Genomic DNA, 24,748 nt, shown 5'->3' on the forward strand with positions numbered 1-24,748 from the left:
TCGATGCGGTTTTCTCTGCAGTCGTGAAGATCATCAGATCGCCGTCGAATAGCAACAGATGGTGATCGATAACTGAATTATTCCTTTTCGCTGCTTGAGAGGAAAACTAATGAAATCAGTGCTCACTTTTCTTTGTGTATCTTCTTATGTTTCTTTTTTCTTTCTCCCGCCTGGCCTGAGGCGCCGAAGGGAGCGTCACGACTCCCACGCAGATGGCTCATCAGACGGCTGTCAGGAAGGCAGAGAGCACATCACATCTGCGGATCGATATCGTTGCTGCTCGGGGCTCCGAGGTTCCCTGAATATCAAGCAACCGTGGGAAACGTTATCCCGTCACGATCCAGGTGAGGAGAGCCGGAGGGGCAATTATCGAGTGAACGCAGGTATTGAATGAAAAGAGAATCCGATCCATGAACAACCCTCTGCTCACCTCCCCTTCATTTAAAAAGCTGGATCTTTTTTTTTAAGATGGTTAACTCCGCTTGGAGCCATAATTTGATGAGCCAGATTGTTTTTCTCTGTTTTTCACTCTAATAAAGAGTCGGTGATGTTCAGTCATTTTCGTTGAGCAACCGAAATAACACTGCTTAGCGTTCCCAAACAAACCAATTACACAAGACTGATGTGGGAACTCGAAACCCCTTTGGTTGCATCTCGGTTTTTAACACAGCGGCATCTGTGGTGCTTTACTGGAGGCAGCCAACTGACATAGAGACCTACTACCAAATGTCCTGGCCAAACCTTAAAGCTTGGCGTAGACCCACTTTTGTGAGACCTTTACTAAGAATATGGCCTTCATCGCAATTCAGAAGTCAAAATACTAATTACCAATGCCAGCTAACTGTCTTCCAAGGTACCAGTCAGCTGCCAGCAGACAGTGACAGATTAAAAGCTCGTACGTTCGATATTCTCTCGCTCTAAAAAACAAAAAGGGTTTTATATTTGCTCTCAAACGTGAGACTCACACACGTTGTACTGCAGCATTTTGAAATGAAGCACGGTGTCGTCACTGAACTGCTGTTTGGCCAGATGTTCCTGGCAGATGGTGAAGGGGGCACGAGGTTGTCTTTGATTCGGAAATCCATAAATCTGTATATCAATAGCGAACACTTCTATTCCTTGAAGTTCAAGGTTATTGAGGTTCAAGGTTTTACAACACATGGTTTAGTTTCAGACTTTATAGGGATGCACCGATACTCCTATCGGACAGATATTGACTCTAACGGCTGGATCGGTTATTGGTGTCAATGGGACCAAATTCCCGTTGACCAATTTGTTGCTGCATTAAATGGATATACATGTAATTCCTTTACATTTTTAAGATATTTTTACCAAGCTGCTGGTGTACTGACCATCAGGGGGAGACTCCTCTGGTTGTATAGAAGTCTATGAGAAAATGACTCTACTTCTCTTGATGTATTCCCTCAATAAACATTGTAAATATGAGTTTACGTCTAAATCTCGAGTTTCATGTCTTCTTCAATACAACATGGTGTTCATTTAGTAAATTATGGTAATTTAGAGACCATACAGCAGAGTATGCTTTAGGGTGGGGCTACAGGGTGATTGACAGGTTGCTACCCCAGCCTTGTCCAGTTTGGGAGTAGTCCGTGTTTTCGTCTTACAACTTGTGTGCTTTCACTTCATGGAAGCTTTTTTAATTTTGGACAATTTTGGATGCCTAAAAACGTGTTTATACTTCTCCCTCTCATGTCATATATGCTGGCCAAAACCAAAAAAAGCAAAAAACTTGAGGCTTCTACACATGATTTAAGCTAAGATGGGGGTGTATTTCTTTTTCTTACAATCTCTGCTTAACGCCGCTGTAACGAACACCCAATTGGGGGAACATGTTCACATCCCTGGGACACGGCCTAATGAGCCATGCCAGTCCTGTCAGACAAACTGTGATCTCACCAGAAGTCATGTTGCAATGAAAAAAAAACACCCCATGGGAATTGTAGTCAAGCTGCAGCAACGTCTCACGGGTAAACATTGTTAAGACGGCGTCTCTGTAAATAGAACAGCCTGCCGACATGTACAGTACATCAGCGACGGCGTGCGTGTCTGTGGTAGGCCGTGTTGTCGCGGCTCTCGGGGTCCCACCAGCCTACCATTAGTCTGAGCTCTGCCTCTTTGTCAAAATCCCTCAGCGTCCCTTCGCCTCTCCGAGCGCAGCCAAGCGGAGAGACTCTGACAGCTAGCAAGCGCCTCCGCTGCACACATCATTGATACTAATGGGGACGGAGGGCTGGTGTAGTGTGGCATGTGTGTCACTGGAGTGTGTGTGTGTGTGTGTGTCTGTTTGTGCATAGGGGGGTAACCAAAGTCAGGATTACACAAAGTATCTGCAGGTTTACTTCTGCGGCACGGAGATCAATTCATGTCGCCACGGCAGAATGCCATGACAACCAGTCTCCTCCCCATCACCATCTGCCTCCTCTGTGCCAATTTGTCACGGCACATCCGAGTGTGGCCGTGCCCTCATTTAACATTGAGCGAGAGCACGAATCAGAGAGCGTCGCAAGGGAGGAAAAGAAAGGAAAGGAAAGAAAGGGGTGAATAAGGATGCTGACAGAGACCGCGGCCCTCGCGGGGCAACGGTGAGAGAGGTCAACTGGAGTTTATCAGAGGGCAAAGAAATAAAGCCCTGGTGCGTCAGGTGCAAAGCTCACACAGGTCTGCAACGCCCTGGATGTAAATCTGAACCTGGCACACGTCTCCTCTTTTTGCCAATGTTCCCTGTCGGTGCTTTTTATTTCATTGCGAAAGGCTGAAATCTAAAGAAACGATGGAATACAAACCGAGACAGCTGTGTTCTCAGCGCACGTTGGAGGAATGTGCAGAAAACACGGGCGCTAAAACTATGTTCCTGCTGACAGGTGGTGGGTGTAGCACGGAGGTAACGTGCTCAGGGTTACCGTAGTGTGCGTGATGTCACAAAATATCCCCTGTAAATGTCCCAATGTGGCCTCAGGTATGAGCCTATTGAGTCTTCCGGTATGCGATCTGGAGGTCGGCATTAATGCTTATCAGCCGGCGTTAGCTGCTCGCTGCCGGTGCGGCCCTGCGAGGCTAAGCAACGTAACTACTAGCTGACGTGGATGGAGTTTGCATTGAGTTCAATTATACCACATACGGGCTTAGTTAAGATGAGGATTTGGCGGAGGTGAAGAACATAGACTGTCCCAATTTCTTGTCGCATACAATCCCACTACAGCTCTCGGTTTCTCTGGCTATGAGCCTTTTCCAGCCATTTCTGAACTGATTAGAAAACAATTGTAAAATGCATTTCTTTTTGTTGTTTCACAGAGATGTTTTCATGCAGATAAAACAATTTATATGAGAGAGGGAATTATGACACTAGATCTAAGCAGCTCATAATGAATGATTAATCCTGTACATTATTTACCAAAGCAAATATTCACATAGTAATAATTTATTACCTTATACTTAAATAAATAAATGTAAAATGTACTTTTTCTAGTCTTCCGAGCACTCAAAGTGCTTGAACACTACTCATCATTCAACCACTCACACACTGACTGGAGGGGCTACCATGCAAGGTGCCACCTGTCCATCACGACTCTCATCATTCATACCCATCCATACACTGCAGGCACAGCCTTCGGGAACACTTTGCGACGAAGTGTCACGCCCAAGGACACATCGACATGGACTGGAGGAGCCAGGGATCGAACCGCCGATGCATAAAATATTAGCATTCATCCCATGTATTTTAAAAACCCCAAACTTGAAAAAAGTTGCAAAAAAATGTACATTATCATGAAGGTTTGGGAGGTGAATTCAGTGTGTTTGAAATTGTGCAATTGGGGGGCAGGGTTTACCAAGAGTTTCCCGATGTGTTTTGGCTTGGTAGACAAGGATCTTTCTTGTTTTCTTTTGTTGTTTTTTTCATGTCAAGCATGTGGGCCATGAACAAATGTTCATGCATCTAAAGTATGCAGCAACTATGCTTCACTTCTGGTGGGACGGACACAGTGCCGGCATTGTCAAGTGAGTGGGGGACGAGATATGAAAGCAATGCCACTCTGCCTCTCTGTCTTTCTGCCTCTCCGTCTCTCTCCACATATTTTGGCACCCATAATACCTCTATTCAACTCAGCGGCCTGATCATGTTTCACGCCTGTGCACCGGCATTGACTGCCGTTCTGTCCCATTTCACCCCCTTTGATGTGCCTTTGTGTCATCAATAACGACAGGCAGGAAATGGCTGTCCGCATTGGAAGGGGCCCCCTGTGCCACCGCGATGCCAGCGATCCAGTTCAACAGCTCGCTCCCGCGGGCTCGATCTTCTTACCGAAACCATCACGTATCCTTTCCACCCCCCCCCCCCCTCATCAGCACAGAGTGACGCAAATAAAAGTTGTGGGCTTCTATTCACGTTGACCGACGCACAATGACCCCGTGTTGCACATATGCAGGGCCAGCCAAACGAGGGATCACAGCTCAATGGCGACGCTTTGAAAAAGAAAAAAGAAAGGGGGACGTGGGGGGCATGAATAAAGAGATTTGCTTTCCGCCAAATTGCTGCAAAGGGGAGCTCATCGGGAACAAAGCTAGCCCCCGCCAAGAAAAACAATGCGTTACATAAAGTATGTTCACGAGTCTATTTGTCTACCTGGGGGTGTGTGAGGCCGAGCCGTGATTGAAAGCTCCCAAGAGTCTTTTTGCTACTTTGGAAGAGCACTTGAAAATCAGGACCTGAGCTGGCATATGCAATCAGGTAGGGGTGTAATAAGGGGAAGGCCATTAGCAGTTCTCTCTCTCTCCATATTGTGGCCAATCTCACAGGAAGTGATCTTGAATTTATAGCAGGAAAATGTGTCATTATTTCCTACATTCATCCTAAAGACCCAGAAGTACTGCGGGGTTGTTTTTTTTCTTGGGAAATTGATTGCCCACAACCGCAATGAGGTCAAAAGAGCAAAGAGCAAGCGATAGTGTGAGTCAGAGCTCAAACTACTGATGGTGTGTACAATGCAAAAAGACAAATAAAATATAGAATTATTGAACTCACACACAGGTTTTGGCACGTCCAACGATCCACCAATCCCTCACACGTCTCCCAGGAAGTGACCCCACCCCCTTCCACCGCAGGGCGGGCGTCTTGGAGGCTGGGTTGGCTGGCGGGGCGTCAGGGGTTGAAACCCCCCTTTCTCCCTCTAAGAACGCTCAGTCTTCAACAAACTTCCTGTGAGAGCAAACAGAGAAAGAAAAAGAACATGAGCGTGCACGAACAGCTGCACTGCTAACAAACACAGAGCTGGAAAACCTCAGGGCTTTGTATCTTTTGGTCGCACTGGTCCGCTGACCCCCCCCACGCCCCTCCATCCCCCGCAGAGCCCCTACATAGAGGGGCTCCAACCCCTCTTAGTGTGATCTCCTCAGTAACTCTGCTGTCATAACATCGCAGCTAACACAAGCAGAGAGGCCATAAACAAAGCCAGATGTTACAGGCCCAAACATGGAGGCGAGAGGAAAAGTGGTTGCGGAAGACTGATTCCTATTATCAGTGTACATTAAAACTATGTACTTTGGTATTAATACGCCAATGTAGCCATGTTGTGTGTGACTTTTGCATGTGTACATTTGCTAAAATACACATTAAGATGACATCAAAGTCTTGAGTTCATGATTATTTAGGTCTTGTAAACATATTGTGTGGAGCAGCAGACCTCAGGATGTCTGCCGCGAAGAATATCAATGCTCTGAAAAGAAAGAGCGTTAATAGCAGCTTGTAGAGGGTAATAGTGTGCAGATGGACCTTCTGACCAGACTTTAAATCTGAGCCATCTTAAACAGGTGGCAACCTCAGGTTCTGAAAGGTGAAGCCAATGCTGACATGCTTAAAACCTGCATGATCTCTACTGAACTAGGTGATTGGCAGGTCTTTCGAGACGTATACGACGTCTCTCGATCACTCCTGTGCATTCCCAATATGGTTTCTCTGGTTCACTGGTTGCGAAATCACAAGATGGCGACCACCAAAATGCCGAACTCAAGGCTTCAAAACATCAGTTCACGAACCAATGGGTGACGCCACGACGACATCCACCTCCTACATAAAGTCTATGACCTTAAACTCCAAATTCATTTACAGCCATCTCGGTAACACATTTTTTTTTTAGTGGCTTTTCAGGCGACATATCATCTGTCATGTTTCCTTGTAACTTTTTCCCTCCCCAAAATTCTTCTTTTAAAAAACTTTGTCCATCTGCCTGGAGCTCATCTCGGCTCTCAAGGGACTCGTTCACGCAGCACAGCCGCGGGTTTTACTCCAGCGGCACTCTGTCGTTAGCTCGCCTCTCCAACTGTACAGTCATCTCATAACCAGCCTGCCGGTAGCAAGAGAAGTAAAAACTCATGAAAGATGAATTTCCCGTAAATCCATTTTTCACACACGCACACAGACCAGTGGTGACTAATGGCAAGTAGTTCATAGCTTTTCTATAAGATCACTTCCTACACACACACACACACACACAAACCTACACCCTCCTGGTAGACAAATGAGGATTTGGGCTTGGGGGCTTGTGGGGTCTGTGACCGCAGAGCGATTCCTGACATCCTCACATAGATGAAGCATGTCCAGCGAGCTGACTCACTCTCAGAGCACAGCAGATGAGCTGCATTGCTTTCCCCAAAACCCCCGAACCAATGAGGCAGCTGACTGCAGCTGCTGTGAGCTCAACACCACCACGACGCCGTAAAGCCACCGAAGCCCCGTAAATACTTAACGACCCCAGGCCTTCTGCAAAATTAGACAGACGGTGACTTAACCTGCAAAAAGCCAGTGGTGGGCTAGCGTAAAGGCAGTGATGTCACCTCTGTTGGAAATGCACCAACCGCAAACCGCTTACTTCCACCTTCCCACTCATCAGTCACAGTGCGGACAGGCCACAGCTGTTTCTCTTGTCAACAATCATCACCGTCAAGATAAGGACAAAATCAATATCACACTCTTAATAAAAATGCAACCCCCCCCCCATCATCCCTCTCCTCCAACGCACAGCTTCTTGTTATGGATTCTAAAAGCTGCATTCGCACGAAATCGGCCGCTGCGGCGATTAGCTGCCGGGTGTGTGCGGCGGTGTGGAACTGTCACTTAAATGGTCCATTTGTGTTGTGTCATGTTGTGAAGTTTTTCCCTTAATGTAGCACAAGTAGACATTATATTGCACAATTATTGTTTTCTGTCAGAGAGTTTTTTACGATCTTGACATTTTCAACGGCACATGAAGGCAGCTTCATTCATTCATTGTTGGAAGCAGTTAGGACAAGAGAGTGCGTTGTGCTGGAGCTTGTTGCATGAAAACATGCGAGCAAATTCCCCACACAATCGCTCCGACAAGCATCCGTGTAGTCAGCTGATCTACAACCTACTGGACAGTGCGGGGGAGGGGGCGAGTTGAGTTCAAACACAATCATTCATCGCCTAACTATTTAAGTAAGTAAAAGAGATCCCATTCAGGATGTTTGATAGTTTACACTGACTTTGGGAAAGTTGAAAATGCTGAAAAGTTGAAAAAAAGTTTCCTTGTGAATTATAGGTCTTAGAAAGAAAATTGGAATCTGTAGATTGCAATGGGTACGATATCATCGAAAATATCAATGTAACTTTGCATTAAATGACTATGATTACGTTCTACTGAAGGTTGATACTAAATGATTCCCCATCCGTGAGAACTAAAGTCTAAAAAGCAGCGTGTAGACCGGATAACCAACATGATGAGCAGCTGCTATTCGGTAGATTGGAGTGAGCAGATTCCACACGGTCGCCGTGTGTCCGTCCGTCGGCTGTGAAAGGTAACAGCGAGCCATGAGGCAAAGAGGTTTCGAGCCAGCACAGAGTAGCTTCCAGCGTGGATATCAGCGAATGAGATCAGCTGGAGGGATCGCCTTCAAGCGGCGTAACTTCAATTGGCGAGGCCGCGAGTCGCGGTGATGACGGATAACGTTGCCGTGATTGTTTCTTAGCCACCGCGCGATCGTCAGCACCGTCCTAATAATTTCTAATCTCATTTTGTAGAAAGAGCCCCGCAGAGAGCCCCCCGCCCCCACCTTTATCCGGTCATAATAGTTTTGAGGTGAGCCCCATTAACCAAATTGGCTTCTTTCAGGGCACACCATTCCTATTAGCAACACTCATACAATTCTCTCATGTCCTCTGAAGGTGCACCATCAGCCCCAGCATCACACTTTAGAATATTCAACCTTCCCAGAGAAAATATGGCGGACTCCCTCCCTAGTTTCGTCCCCACGCTCCCGTGTCCACTCCCCCCGCGCTGGTTATTTCCCTGGAGGCCGTGCACTGCTCACTGGGTTGTGATCAATGGCCCCTGGCATCGGGTGGGGGTGGGCAGGAGGGGGTGGGGGGCCCTGGGCTCCAAGAATGGAGGTATTAATAATGCAAGGTCCAGGCCTGTCATATCCTCCATTAGCACAGAGGAGGCGGCGGGCCCAACGGCTGATTGATTACTAATTAGATTAATTGCAGTCTTTTAGAAAAGGAGGAGAATGTAATAGACTTGAAGCCTGGCAAGTGTGATGGTAGAGGAGACTGGCCGGCTGACAAATGTCCACCGAGGCTATTTAAAAAAAAAAGCGTAAAAGGACACCTCCGATTATCTCTCATCTCTCCTCTTCTGAGAGGAGGGCATAATTCAGGAAAGACGACCCAGAGTCTGTTCAATAAACAAGAATTCAATCAAAGCTTAACCCACTGTATAAATACAGCTTTCCACATATTACGTTCAAACCGTCTAATAAATTGCTCAATTCTCTGCAGGCCCCGCTCTACAATGCACCTGCGCACAAAAGAAAACAACAACTCGGCTGCACCGACCGCACTGCTAACTGAAGAAGACACTGGGGTTATTTGCCGTTTTCATTTGAGACGATTTCCCCCCCCCCCCCCCCCCCCCACCCTCCCTCTTCCGCTCCCAATCACACATTTGTGTCTTGTTAGACGTCGCTATCTGGAAAACATGACACGATAAGGCCCACTACTCTCCAGTCTTCATGTAATGTGTGTAATGACGGCGTTGCCGAACACAACCATTTGCTGAAGGGTGCAGCGGTTTTCGGAGAGAGACGGGGTTCCAACTTAATCTTCCCCGCGGCCCTCCGGAGATAAAACTAATAAAACACACATCAAAGCCGTGGCATGCTACACGTTGGAGTCTGAGGGTGAACTGAAAGGTAAAGCTGCTGAATGGATCTGCAAAAAAAGTTTTAAAAAAAAAATAGCCAATCTGTCGTTTAGGACACGATAATTGTTCTGAAAATCAGTTTGGACTGAAATTAGTTCGCCAGTAATCCGAATCAATCCGTGTCATTGAATAACCTCCAACATAATAAATGCGATGCATTTTTGTTTGAGGACATATTTATCGTGGAATTGATTGAGACTGAACTCGGCGGTCTGTGGGGAGTTGCTCTACTTAATTTCAATTATCCTTGGTTTTCCAATTAACGATGCATCGTGTCTCCTGGTCAAACCGTGTTTTGGAACATGTCCGTCTCGATATTGAAACTATCGGAAAATACTTAATTACAACTCGGCACCGGGCTTGGAAAATAAAGTTGGGTCGATCCCTCCGTCGACATCGCGGCTGCAATTACTCCTGTCAAAAAAAAAATAAAAGATCACTTCCTCATTCCCGACCACCGGCGAGGCGGCCACGGGTGTTTGTTTCCCCGAGTACGAGACTAATTAGCACACTGGTATGGCCGCTGTAATTACACGAACCCACACTCAACATAAATAGCCTCGCACTTCTGAGAGGATAATGCCTCCCAAATAGGGAGCAGTGGCGCTTGTCTCTGGTCTGCCTCTGGCGAGTCGTATCCTGCTCTGCTTGCTCTTGCCAACCTCAAAGGAAGTGGGGGGACAGTCCCAGCAACCCGTTGATATGTTCAGCGTGAAAAAAAAGTGCCATTTTATACTTCTGGAAAGAAATGATGAATTCCTGAGAAGCCCGGAGAAGAGTTTGGGACTCAAGCCCATGTCCGTATCACATCTTTGACATGATGTTGCGATCTCAACAACGTAGGGCTTCGACAACGTAGGGCTTTGGCTACAGAGGGCCTGCTTTCTTTGGACCACTTATTAGCATGTCATGAATCATAAGGAGACCGGTCCTCATCAGTATCTCTGACAGTGAGATGGGTCTTCCCGCTTACTTGTCACAAATGAGCTCGAGGGGCTGTCAGGGTGGAGTGGAATATTAGACCCAATAATCATTCTGCTTTTCCACCCTTCAGTCGGTCCCTGGTATCTGACAAAGCTCCTCTCAGCTCGACTCCTCTGCTGCAGCAGCGAATGTCTAAAGACGGAGCTTTGTTGGACTGCCAACACTGAAATATGTTGGCACATCATCCCAGAGGACAATAGAGCGAACACATTCATCCAGCATTCAGAAGCTGTCAAGAGTTGCCGTTGGTCTTCAGCTGCCTTCAGGACTTCGATTGGAAACACCAGAAATGTTGTGGAAGTAACTTTGAGAATCTGACCAAAACCCTGAAATTATTTTTTATAATTCCAAGAGAGAGCAGGTTTGATTGCCCAAACATGCCGTCTAGTCAGCTTTCACTGGGTCAATACTTTGGATTTGTCCCAATTCTATATCATTGCCCCCTTCCCTAAAAGACCTGTACCTAACTGAAGGTAAGGCCGACAGAATGACACAAAAAGCTTTTCTGAAATGGACAAAAACAAACATTTGTTGCTCTTCTCCCGACTTGCTTCGACAGATGGTTCATGCAATCAGCAAAAGTATTTTTTGAAAGTGCCTGGTCCTTTTCCAATGACGGCTCCTCAGATCGTTCTGTGTTACAAGCCACCAGGTGGGTCAGGGTTGGTGACCCGGGACTTGCTGGCAGTCTATTTTTTTTTTTGTGGTTGTTGGTGTAATATATTAACGTTAATGCTCCGGTGACTGAGAGACGTGTAAGAACCAGAACTAAATACTAAATCAACTTCTGGACCGCAAGCTCTTCATGTTGTAGTTACTAGAAAGACAAATAACAAAGCGCAAGACTGTATTACGAATACATGTGTGTTTGCACTCAGTTCAGTCCCTCTTGGTCTGTACCTGCTTCCTCTTCTTCATACTTCCCTAAGTCCTCCTCCTCCTCCTCCTCTTCCTCCTCCCTGTGGCTTGCTGCAGTGGTGGCACGCTGTGTTAAGTGAAAGCGACCCTGACTCGTCCTCTTTCCAAACCGCTCTGGCTGGTGCCCCATTGTTTTCCCCTCCGCCGGCGGTTGACAACTGGCCTTTTCGGCCACGGCGCTCTGCGGTGCAAACTCTGGCCTCGCTGCGTCGGCCTCTCGCCCCCTGTCTCTCTTCCAACATGGAGGCCAGGTCCAAAGCCACACAGGCTGCTTACTTGCACCTTTTTCTTCCTGCGGCATTGGATTGGAACCATAGGAGCAATTGCCTTCGTGCGAACTCTTCTGGAATAAATGGAGGTTGTCCCCAGGAGGTTTAAAAAAAAAAAAAAAAAAAAGGTTTGGTCGCTTGCTTCACGGAAGTTAAACGGATGCATAGTTCTGTTTACGCAATAAAAAGAGGTCCAAAATTTGAAATTCAATGAAGATGCAAGCAATCTTCGAGCAATCTTCCCACGAACGTGCTCCGCAAACTCCGAAGGGGCGAAAGCACAGACGCCTCCCCTAATGGATGAGCTACAGCCGCGGCGCAGACAACACGATTAGATTCTGCTTATACTCCAATCCTTTATCACAAAGCCGTGATATTCCACTCAAACAAAACGCTTGTACCTGCAGTGTTTCAACGGAGGTGGGCTGCTCTTATCGTGCTCGCTGAATAGGACTGGGGCCCATAATGTAATAGCCCAGCAGCGCGCTCATAAATCACCAGAAGAGGCTGCATGCCACACTGACACTCCCAATCTGCCAACCTGTGTCTTTATTAAAGCACACATTACACCGAAGGGTGCCTTTTCTCCCCACAGTCGCTCGGCTATAAACACCTCACCTCATATATTTATGCAAACACAAGGATACAAATACTCTCCTCTGCAGGCACAAATATATTTATCTGAGCTTCTGTATTCAGAAAGTGTGTGTGTGTGTGTGTGTGTGTGTGTGTGTGTGTGTGTGTGTGTGTGTGTCACTGAGACACAGTCAGACAGAGACTGCTATTGTTTTAACATCTTGTCACCTTCCGTCTTCACAAATGCAGCAATTATCTTCCTCCCACGAAGAGTGACGCATGGGTTCGGATGTACGAATGTCTATCCACATTTCTGAATCTCTTGTTGTTGTTATTGGCCAAACTGTGTACCCAACAGAGTACATTAGGGGTAATTGAATAGCGTTTTAAAATGAGCTTTCAAAGTTCTGGTCTCGCGAGGATTTAAAGTTGAGTTGAGAGACGGCGTCTACGACCGGATTGTTTCAAAAGTCCTTTAACCATAAAAAGATGAATAACGGTCAGATCATAGCCGGTGGGATCCCAGGTTGCATTTCCGCCTCTTTTGCGCTTCACACTGACGGTTTTCCTGCATTCAACCGATGTGATGAGCCACTACTACTCGGCCTACGATCGGAAACCGGACCGCTAGTGACGCCAGAATCTAGTCGAGCTGCCGACGGATCCTGTAATTTGGCCCCCGCCAGGGTCGGAGACAACCAAGAAGCAAAGGAACTAGGAAATGCCAATTTATTTTATTGCCACTTAAAATCAATTGTGTTCAACAATTACAGTGCTGGCGGTGGTGGAACAAAAAAGGCTACAATTTGAATCGTGACATTAAGCCTCAAGTCAAATGAAATCATGGATTTGGAGAATTGCGACGCCCCCTATTTGTTTCCGTCTGCGTGCTCCGTTCTGTTGGTATGGGGTTGTGTTTGTTCGCCTGCTAGACCTCCTTCCAGTACGTTTGACAGCTAAATTAGAAAATGTCAAAAGCAAACGTCACGTGACCTGATGAGAAAATAGCACTGAAGTGAGACGTGGCAGTGGGTCCCGATTGTTGACAGAGGAAACATGGTTCAAATGAAGCCTCCTCCTCCTTGGTATGCTAAGCACGGATGGCGAGCGCTCAATTTGCTCCCCATGTGGTGCATTTCCCCGGGACCCTTTTGGGCGCTCTTTGAGATCTCTGGCCTAATTAACACCGTTTTAAGTCAAAACTTTGCAGTAAACTTTATGTTTCTCTCCGCTTGGCGAGGCCTTTGAGCAAGGCACTGAAAGAACAAATAGTCCTCGAGAAGATGCCCTCAGTGAAAAGACTGGAATCAAATGTGCTTGTTATGGTTAACGCGAAAAAGATTTTGGGAAAGAACCATGAGTAAAAAACGCAAGTGCTTTTGTCCTTGCCTTTGAAGCCAGCATCCTTTAAATTTGTACTGCATTTAAAGCTTCGGTTGTAGTTGTCTTACAAGAAGAATACATGCTTTTTGCATTTCTTGCAAAACACAAAAAGGAAGACATGCGCCTGGGCTCGATGCTGCCTTTTCAGAGAGACTTCAGACTAATTACAGCGAGATCTTCCTCCGTCGGCCTTTGACGTTTCAAGGTCAATCTTGACATGCTTTGCTCCCATTAGATGTAATTAATGGTTCCTGTAATCACAGTGTTATTGTCTGTCTACTATTGTTCAACTGAGCATGAAAAAAAAAATCGTGGACAAAAGATTTGACATTCGCATGTGAAGTACAAAAGTGGCAAACGAAGGAATCCCAAATGTCAAATCTTGGAGCGCTCTCAAAGCTAAACCACGAATTTGTGTCAACTAAATCCTGCAGGCAGCTGCAACCAAAATCATGCAAATCACGAAGAGGCAACACACAGCATTCTTTCCTCAGGTCTCGCGAAAAAACAGACGACTCCTTTCAACCTCAACCAAAGGCAGCAGAGACCAGATTCACTCTTTCACAGGTCAGACCTTTCACAATAAAAGCCCCAAACGTAGGCACTGCTCTGCTGCTCACCAGTGGGTTAAAGTTCCCTCAGAGCATTTTGATAAAAGAAAAGTCAATAAAATGTCTTACAGTAGCTCATGCCGTACAACCGTTTATCTCAGACGCTGCTGTGTGGCCTTTTTGGTATAAACTTCTGTCTTCAAATAACTACGCAAGCTACTTGACAAAAACGCCCACATTGACTTCTCGTTCCACGCAAAACTAAACAAATAAACTGCGGCCTCTCGGCTGAAAGTTGGTCTTTATACGTCCTCGCTCGAGATCACGTGGATCACAAGTGCAAATGTACTGGTGATTTCTACAAATCATGGTGCATTATTTTTCGTAGGTTTTGCTGCGGATGCCAGGTTTATCCTTTGGTAAATTTGCATCACCGCGGGTATGTAATAGTTCTGGTAGTTTGCATTTTTGGGTGCCTCCACTGAGCGCAGAACCACCTCATATCCTTTGCTCTCTCTCAGAGGTGTTCTTGGGGATGCATGAACTATCATGCAGGTGAGCAGAAGTACAGCGGTCACGGCTGCAATGATCAAATGTGCTTTACATCAGCGGACGATGGCGGCCGCAGCGGATTGGGTTTTGCATCCCGGGTCGCGAGTGCCGATCTTGCACCCCAAGCCCCTCCCTCACCCAGTTTCACCTGACCCCACGTCACACATCCTGCAAGGTCAGCAGAGAGAGCGCAAACTGTAGCAGCTGAGGCCGAGCCGCGGTTCGTTATCTTGCCGTGCGGCACGCCAACTCTCCACGAAAGGAGAGCGAGGCAGACAGACGGGTAAACAGACAGGTGCGCAGAGCGGTAATCCAGGATTACAGCCGCCGCCGTGCCATTCCCTACTCTTTTTTCATGTGAAACATCTGTCCGTCTGCGGCGTGGGCCGGCATCGATGGCGAGATAATGAGCTCCAATTGCCTTGCCACCCCACCTCCCCCGCTCTTTAGGTTCACATTGCCCTGCCCCCCTCCTCCCCCCCCTCCTCCACCTGTGCCTCTTCATCAAATACAGCATCTGGGTGGCGGGTCGAGATCTCATATCGTCTCTTAATCCCTCCGTCAGGCCGCCGCAGACAGACAAGCACGGCCACAAGGCAGACTGCTGGTGGACCAGCCGGTTTTAACTGCTTATTAAAACACACTTGCCAAAGAACATTAACATATTTCAAAGGTAATGAAGGCCAAAGTTCACATAGAACCTAAATGCAAGAGGCTGGTAATAATTGCAGCGGCAGATAATGTCCTTCATGTCTGAAGCACCAGACAGACGCACTTTACTCGCCCCCAGTGACTCACTGAAGCTGTTTAATGAGAGAAAAGGTAAAAAAAAAAAAAAAAGAAGTGATATTTCACTGTGGTGGAATGTGCCTATTCTCAAAATTGCCATAAAATGAGCCTTTAGGTGGAATCGCTTCATCTACCTGGAAATTAAGAGACACTAGTCGCGTTAAAAGGCTCTAAAAACAGAGCCGTGGACGCCGTAACGCGTTCATTTTATGTTTCGTTTTCTTTTCCGTTTATGATCCTAAAGTTGGATCCTCCTTCCCTGCTTCCCCAACTCCTCGTCCGCGAGTGTGTCGAGATGTGTGTTGCTCACTTGTGTGCTGACATCTTGACCGAGACTCCGACACAGAGAAAAGAAAAGGAAAAAAGGAAGCTCTTTTTTTTATCTCAAAAGACCATCCTGGATGAAAAAAGATCGAGGAGACTATGTAAAAGAAAAAAGGAAAAAGAAACTACTCCAATATGAGTTCACGGTCTATCGGCTACTTTTTTTGCTCAATTGTATGTGGTACTTTATTCATGTACTTACTCAGATTTCTTCCTTATCATTTGCCTTTTATGTCCACATCCGTGGGGGTCACAGTGGGAAGAGGAAGAAGTCTGCAGCTTCAGACCATTCTTCAATAATTGGTCACCAGAAGAATCCTACGATCACGTTTTCCTCTGCTTTCCACAACCATCTCGTTCTGTGACTCCAGGAAAAGTGGAGGATTGAAGCGGCTCGTGAGCTCAGCGTCTTCCTCTCCAACAGAGGACGACCAGCAGACGCAAAGGATCAATAATTAGCCGACTTCCTCGGCGGCCCGCAGGTTGAAAGAGCAACAAAAAAAAGCGGGGTTTCTATAGAAGCAGTTTTTCTCTCTCTGCTTTTTTTTTCATTTTTTCATTTATTAAAGCGCCTCGCTCTCTCCCTCAACAACAAAGTATGTTTAGTTTTTTTTGGGTTTGAGGAAGTGCCGCATTCCAACATGCTGCAGCTCTCCACGTGCATGGTGACATTTCCTGTAAGGTGACATTCTCTCCCCCACCTGGGTGTCTCTCTCTCTCTGTGTGTCTCACACACACACACACACACACACACACACACACACACACACACACACACACACACACACACACCTCAATATTGACATGGCATCGATCCGGATTCTATGTCTTTTTTTCCCATTTTTTTCTTTTTAAGACATAAACCAGACAGTATTTTTCATTTTTTTGGAAGACGGCCCCGTAAACATCACTTCGGTGTATTCAGTGTTCCTTCACAGTAACTGTAGAAGAAGAGTGTTTAGACAAGCCAATGTTTCTCTTCCCCTCTGCCCTCCCTCGGCTCTTTATTCCTGTTCGAACAAAAATATATCCTTTACAAAAGCGGGTGCAGAAACAAAGACACAAATAGTCGAAGAAAAAAAAAACAACCTTTTGTTTGCTGATGTTTTCCCAAAACACATTTTCTTCTCGGTGGAGCTCACCTCTCACCTCGAAGAGACGCTCACAAAAAGCCTTTTTTTGGTTGTGTAAAAAAAGGGTTCTGAATTGGCACGTGTCACGCAAGCGCCGGAGAAAAGAGAGCAGAACATGGAGATATAAAAAAGGAGAGAACACGCTTTAATTCGGCGCACGTCATGACGCCTCGGTCCTTCATCTCTGATTCATTACATCATCATTGACTAACTGTTTGCACTGGGCGGTGAATACATAATGCCAGTCACAGCACTTATTTCACAAACGCCCACAAAGCCCCGCCCCCGCCCCGACCCCAACACACAAAAAAAAACCTTTCCCCCCTGTGCCAAATGCATGAGTCACATCACCCGTTCAATGAGAAAGACAGCCACCCCCCCCTTCGTGTTTCTTTAGAGGGCTCGTTCGTTAACGGGCTGCCAGAAAGGCGCCGCTAACACCCGCCGCCATGTCGTAGTCGGTGCTTTGGAAAGAAGGAGCGCAGCTCATGGAAACCAGCGCGGGCCTCACCCCCGTCCCCACTAATGGCTTTCCAAGTCAGTTGGCGCTGCCGCTCGACTGATGTCTGCCGTCTGTCCCGTCGCCATCAGGAGGGAAGGGTGCGTCAGGCCGGGATCGAACACGCGCGCTTTCAACTTGCAGGCCCGAGGGGGCAGGATGTGAGGATGTGATGAGGAAGGGACACATTCACCGCAGAGTCTAAGCGGAGACACTCAAACACAGTACAGAGAGAGAGAGAGAGAGAGAGAGAGAGAGAGAGAGAGAGAGAGAGAGAGAGAGAGAGAGAATGAGATGTGGCCCAAAAAAATAACACTCAGAAAGCCAGAGACGGTTGTTGAGATACGCCGTTCCTATTCCTGAAACGTTTTCCATGGTCTATGAAAAAAATATTTAAAAAAAAATCAGTGGTCTATCTGTCTCTCTCGGCTCCTCTCTCGGTACATTAAGTGATTCTCATTGAAGCCTCGCAAACAGCATCCAAACAGGAAACAATAAGTCTCCGGAGGAGAGAGGGAGAGAGAGAGAGAGAGAGAGAGAGAGAGAGAGAGAGAGAGAGAGAGAGAGAGAGAGGCATGGTGAGTGAATATAAAACAGGGATAGGAAGGGAAAAGGAAAAAAGAGAAAGAAAACAGTTTGGAAGCAACAGTGTGAAGGAAACATCTGAAAAGCGAGGGTTGGGGGGGGGGGGGGGGGGGGGCAGGTGAGCCCTGTGGTGGTCATTTCACAGCCCTGTAGGCCAACTGAGTCAGTTAAAGACTCGCTTCCAAAACATTACACACACACACACACACACACACACACACACACACACACACACACAGTAAAACAGTACATGGCTCTCGGCCTCCACCACAAAATAATTTCCTTTTCAATCTGCCGGGGCGATAACCGGGGCCGCTGTTTATTGACCTTTAGCGCGACGCTTTTGTCGCCAGGCAATCGCTTTCTGGCTCCAGGGCGCAGGAATACGAGTCGCTGGCCGTTCGCTTCTCAACGCTCGCGAGTCCACCGGCGTGCGGCTGGTTGTCTCACCCTCGCATCAGGATGAGGCGGCGAGCGCCCGTCAGGGAGGGGGAGGAGGGCGGGAGGAGAAAGGGAGCGCCGCGATGACAGCCGCGATGATTGGATCATCAAAAGAAGACGACTTGATGATATAACCGTCATCAGCGCAGCTCCAAACCAATGAAGAGGGAGCCGCACACGCGCACGCACACCACAAATAATGGAATGAAAGTGTGTTTGCCCTTTTCGCTCTCACAAAAGCCGCTTCACCGTTGTTAAAGGGGGCTTTTACTGCTTCTTGCCCCGTTGTTCAGTCAGATTCAAGACACTAGCTTTGTTCTCAGGAGCTGCTTCATTTTTCTTTCTTTTTTTTAAAGAAGAAAAGCTTCTATGTCAACTTCCCCATTTAATCAATATGCCATTGATTCAATTAGATTATTTTACATTAAAAAAATTTAAAAAACATTAGTCGTCCTGCTGTCGTATTTCATCTTCGACAGGGCCGACGAAGAGGAGCGTACTGGCGTTTGACGTTACATCTGACGCAAAACACATCCGTGAACTCTCCTCTCCGGCTGAGGAGCCAAAAGGATCACAGAGCAACGCACTCAGCTGCAGGTGTGTTTGAAACGAGCGCGTCAACTTTTATGCCCGAACCAAATAAACGGGCTTCGATGCTATTTAATGGGCTAAAATGCTAAAGTGTCGCACAAAGTGGTCCAGCCTGCATGTGCTGCCCAAACCATTTATTGATCCCGAACGTGATGTAGCTCTTTCAGATGGTGAACTTATATTCATGTGGGGGACTTTCAGTTCGATTTGGTTCATAGTTCTTTGTCAGCTAAAAGCAAAGAGGAGAATAGGAAAAAAGGGAGGAATATGATTTCCCAGGATATTTAACTTTTGATGATTTAAATGTTCTGGTTTCGAGGTTTTCTAAGCCACCGCTGCAAATGATCATCATCGTTTTGAGAGTTTGAGAAGCTGGAATCCGCCAATATTTTATCCATTTTTGCTGAACATAATCAAATCAATGATCTGATAAACTGGTCAGCTTGTCTTTTTCTAAACTGTGCCGCCGTTTTTGTTCCAGGTCTGTTGAGAAAGCGGCGTCCAACACTTACTACCACCTCGAGGACACACCGGGGCCGGTTTTCCCCTCTCGACGATTCAATTTTTTTGGGAGGTTTCCGCATTGGCGGTTTGTTTCTCAGAGATTTGGACGCTCTCCATCCTGCTCGAGGATGAGAACAGGATGCAGTGAGGCGGCCGCGGTGGACCCGTGGAGGTGGCGCCTGGCGCCCGAGTCCCGATCTACTGACGAGCGGCGGGGGAGCAGGTGGGCAGGCTGAGGCTTATCTGCCTAAACAGCCGGGGTTACACCGCGACTCCACGACCTCACGCAGCGAGAATGAGAGGTTAACAACGGGGGGGGGGGGGGGGGGGGGTGGGGTGGGGGGGGGGCACAGCGAGGACGGATCAAATGTGGGGAGGTGCGTAAAACACAGAAGTTCATGATTATAGAACGATATTGATCAAGGTGAGGGTTAGGTATTGTTTTTGAAACAAAAGAGAAAATGTATAGCTTTTTAAGCTTTGTTTCAATACATCATGGCCAAAATTATTAGATCAGCGGCCAAATTATTCCGAACAAATACCAGCGGATATCGATCGAGCTACCTGATCAAAAATAGATAAAAAAAAGATCAATTATAAAGATAAAATATGAATGAAATGATCCAGCTTCAGAGGACACGTGTTCTAGATGTGCATGTGGGAGTTCCCACACATGCATAAACTACATACACTGTATCAATACATGAGATATTGTGGAGACTACTGTTAATGATTTTGAAAAGACAAAAAAAAGAAGAAGAAAAAAAAAAGACTTTCCCTTCTTGTGCTAAAACACTCAAATGAGCTCAAACAAAAATCTGCCTCTGAGACGCGACGCCGCCTCTCGGAGCAGAACTGGAGAACATTTATTCTATTCCTATATTTACACGATCGAATCCCAGATGATGCTGGATGGTTGTGAGTTCCTGCAGAGCTCCGGTTTGGCAGGAGGCAAGCAGAAAAGCTCTCAGTCCTCCCTCCCGCTGCCCATCACCTGGGAATGAAGCGCTCACCTGTATTTGCCCCGTGGACCCTCTCTGCTCACCGGAGCGGACCGACTCTGCTGCAGCGCGCCATAATCTCACCATGCAAAAAAAAATAAAAGTCCTCTCCGGGGCTTTCCGGAGCGTTGCCTCGGAGCGGCGCCGGGGAGCTCTGCTGGGCCTCGGCGAGGACGCGTGGATGTGAGATCCCAGGTGCTGCTTTTAATTAAGACCTTGATATTTTGCTGTCTGAGCCAACAACCAGTAAAATAGAGGGATGGTGGGGGGGGTAGAACAATGGGATAACTCTGAACAGAGCCCTGAACAAAAAAGTTCATCTGCTCAATGTTGCAACGCCACAGAGAGGGAATAAATACATGAGCTTAAAAGAGAGCATCTGTTACATACGAGAGCCCTTCCAGCTTAGAAACCTGTGTCGCTGTGTTAACCGTCCATTTATGTCTTGTCATGTGCCAAATATGTGATATAATCTCTGTCTTTCTGTGCTGTTGTTTGTTTGGCGGCTCGTTGTGCACTCAACACTGCACAAAAACAAAGGAAAACCATCCAATCCAATGAGACTTTGGGGTAAACTGGCGAACCATGTTGGTCAAATAAAAACTGCAGATCACTGCTCGTGGATCGTAGCTAACAGGGGAAGAGGAGTTGATAACTTCCATCGTTCGAGGGCTTGAGGATCGTTCGTCGTCATTGTGCGACGCAGTGGCGCACAACCAAATGGAGGTGTAGTCCCGCAAAAGATGCGTCCATCTGTGATGCAATACATTTGTTCAACACAATTTAAAGTTAACTCTATATTTTAAGGATTATCTGCCGAGATAATAGTGACAGGACATTTTCATATTGTAAAATTGTAATAAAAAAACCCGCAAAGTTTCCCTTTCATGTCCCTCATCATCCTCCTGAGCCAACGGCTCCTCGTTCGTATCGCACGTAACTCTAAGCCCGGCCACTTCTTTAGCGGTCCAATCCACCGCGGAGGATTTGATTCAAACCTCTTACGTGACTGTAGAGCCCACAAATATTCCACATCACCGTGAATAACGTCAGAGTACAGACCAGGAGTCTCTAACTTCCGTGCCACGGTGACTTTAAAAGAATAAATCTGACTTTGTGAAAACATCTACTGGCAGCAACCGCTGGGTCACCTTTGTTGTAAGAATAAGCTTTGAAAAGGGGGAACATAAATGTCAGCTTACTAGTCAGAAGGACCCGATGATGTCAGAGTTATCTCAGACTAAAAACCTCCCGCGGTAAAAGCCTGCAGGCGAGGAGCCGGACAGACATTTACCGACGACCTTATGAAAAGGTCACGTGTTTGAGCTCAACCCCGTACCAGGGATAGAAAGTCAGTTCGTCTTTTGGGGTTTTACTGATTTTAAATGATGTTTTAAATCCATCTCAGGGAGTGCGATGCTGCTCCTTCAGGAGAGGAGTAACCCTTGGATGTTGCAGCAGAGGAAAGAGCCATCAGCCTTCCTCCAGCACCGTGTTTCAGTCCAGAGATCAGACATGAGGCGGAGAACCGTGAAAGAACGAGGATTTTCTTCCACTCCTGCTCAGGTTTGACCACAGCCTGTTACTAAGAAGCGGACGACGTCACCGTGGCGTCGCCCGTTGGTTTGTGGACCGCTGTTTTGAGGCCGCAAGTTCATCTTGTTTGTTTCAAACCAGTGATCAAAGGTTACCATATTTAGACTGCTGAAGAGTGACTTGGAGATGCTGTACATGGGTCTGGTACCTGTCAATCACAGGAAGCCCCACCCTAAAACATACTGCTATTTGACTCTCAATAGACCATCATTTACGAAATGAACATCATGCTGTATTGAAAAAGACTGAGACATGAACTCATGTTTACTGAGGGAATAAATCAAGAGAGAAGAACAACCATTTTCTAATAGACTTCTATACAACCAGAGGTGTCGCCCCCCTGCTGGTAAGTAGAGAGAATGCAGCTGTAACACACAAAGCGTAGACTTCTATACAACCTTCTACACAACAATTTGACCACGTAAGATTTTGCTGCAACGGGTGTGAAAGGGCAGGGCTGTGTATACAGTCATGTAAATACACGGTAATGAAACGGGAGATTTGATTCAGGTGCACAGCCATGATTTCATGCAGCTCTCATCAGAACAAACATACCTTTAAGCTGTTTATTTTTTCTCACTATGGCTGAAAGATTCAAATTAAATGAATGCAATTTCTCCAGTTGTTGCAGCAAGAAAGAAAAAAATAAACAAGGCCCTGAACATCACATCAAGTGAGGATATCCAACAAAGTAAAAGGATTCGATTTCTCCCCGTAGGACAGACTAGTAGATGGGTGCTGAGAAATACGTGGAAGTGTTTAAAAGGCCGAAAAGGTTGCACTATCTCGCCCTCAAAGCACGAACCGTTCTCTGCTCTAAATGTGTCCTTTCAATTCAAGACATTCTCGTCGCCAACCTGTACAAAGTGCCACAGTCCATAGAAAATGGAAAATGAGGACGTGATGAGCGATGGAAGTTAATTCGACCACTCCAAGCTACTTTTTGACATTCCTCCAGTTGAGCTTTAACTTTGCGTTTGCATTCTGCAAAAGGTAAACTGTGCACCGAAACCATTGGCCTGAAGACGGCTCTGAAGCTGAAACGCTGCTTAGAAAACACAAGATGAGGTGAATGAAGCAGAAATTGCTGCTATAAGAAGTACACTTATCCCAACAATCTTTACAGGAGTGGGAAATGATGAGTATAATGCAATGAAGCCGGGGGTCGTCTGTAGGACACCGGCAGCCCGGCTACCTGCGGCACTGAATAACAAGGACGCTAAAGCAAAAGGTCCGCCTCGGCATGTGAGCAAGCACTTTTTTTTTTTTCCTCGCTCTGCCTGCTCGTCTTAGGCGGAGGGGTAATTGGCATGCAGGCTTTGGCGGGACGGCGAGACGAGCCAGGGCCCCGAGCTCGGGCACAAAGCACAACGGCTCCACTGTGCCGGCGAAAATGAGTTTAGAGCCACGATTCGGCAACAGGCTGAGACCTGTACAGTGGCACTGGTGCCATCCATCACTGCAAGGAGAAAGAAACCCAAAAGAGAGGGCCTCTGCCCGGGCACGCTTTTCCTTACTGATCAGAATGATTTGGTGCTTAAGTTGGCCGAATATTCAACATTAAGAATCCACAATTTTGCACGCAAATCCATTTGTTTTCAAATTCAGAATTTGCTCCCAACATATTCGCCATTGAAATAAACAGGGCAAAATGCGCCAATACCTTTATTTTCCAGTAAGTGATTATGACAAATAAACACACCAAAAATCGATGTGACAGTAGGGATGCCGAATGATTTTTGAATCTTTGAATTGCTGCTCAATAAACCTCGCAAAAAAAAAAAAAAGGAAATGTTGATTCTTTTCTAAATCAATATACTTTTATCAATTAAAGCATTTATTGCCAAGAAAAATGCCGGAAGCACCATTTCACTTAGAAATAACCAAATATTGACAGGGTGTGGCCATTAGACCGACATTTAGTGACTTCAATGATTGATTGAACGAATGCATCAGGATCAGGTCAACGAGGCCAAAATCACTTCCACCGTCCTCCAATGACAGAGACATTAACATGTAATGTCGGTACAAAAAGAACAGCCATTTACTGCGCATAGTGAATCACAGTCTGCCGATTCATCCCCGACCCAAACAAGTCATTTTAAAAAAAAAGAGAACAAAATTAAGACGGTCTTTTTAAAAAAAATGCAATTACTAAAACTATTTTAATGTTGCTGCGGTCCAGCGACCTCAGAAGGATGACTGGGGCATCGGAGTGGGAGTGGAGGTCAGGACTGACTCGCCGCCCTTCAACTGTGCGAGTGAGTCAGAGCTGACGTGGGAGGCAGACGGCGGCCGGCATGAAGGGGATGGAAGTCGGGGGAAGTTCGGGGGGTGCCAGCTGATCGAATCTTCTCATTAACTTTGCCCGTGTCTGGAGAGATCTGGGTGGCGGGGCGGAGGGAGGGGGGGGGAAGGTTTAATGAAGACTCCTGTTGCGAGGCGTTCGTCTCGACTGCTGTGCGGCTCCGTGCACAAAGCCTGGCAGACAGATGGGCCGAGGAATTGATCAGCGGAGGCGGTCCGCGGAGACCAGCGCAGACTGTGTTTTAGTCGAGAAGACAATCGAGGACATCAAAGACGGCGAAATGTCACTGGAATTTACGACCGGCGGGGGAAGACTCCACCTCCATGGAACGCACGGAGGCGCGCGGTCTAAATTGGAGTTTCGCTTGAACTGACACCCGAGGAGGGAGCTGCAGACATCAAAACCAAAAGCATTGATGCTTATTATTTATCGGCGGCGTGCACGTCTTGAGGACAGAAGAGAGGACTTCTGAATCGCTCTTTGAAAGATCTGCACAGGCCGCTGATCT

The 24,748-nt window shown here is 46.8% G+C and overlaps 1 protein-coding gene across 2 annotated transcripts in view; it reads right to left on the bottom strand.

Annotated features, from left to right (window-relative positions):
• sema6cb (semaphorin 6Cb) overlaps window positions 1–24,748 on the bottom strand; it is a 138,949-nt gene that overhangs the window by 76,971 nt on the left and 37,230 nt on the right. For both annotated transcript variants that reach the window (XM_068569319.1, XM_068569318.1), the window contains exon 3: window positions 5,042–5,215. The gene's annotated coding sequence lies outside the window, so the exon portion shown is untranslated. The remainder of the gene's footprint in view (window positions 1–5,041; window positions 5,216–24,748) is intronic.

This window comes from Clinocottus analis, unplaced genomic scaffold (assembly GCF_023055335.1).
Source record: "Clinocottus analis isolate CAN_PGR_092001 unplaced genomic scaffold, fCliAna1.0.p SCAF_9, whole genome shotgun sequence".
Taxonomy (NCBI): domain Eukaryota; kingdom Metazoa; phylum Chordata; class Actinopteri; order Perciformes; family Cottidae; genus Clinocottus; species Clinocottus analis.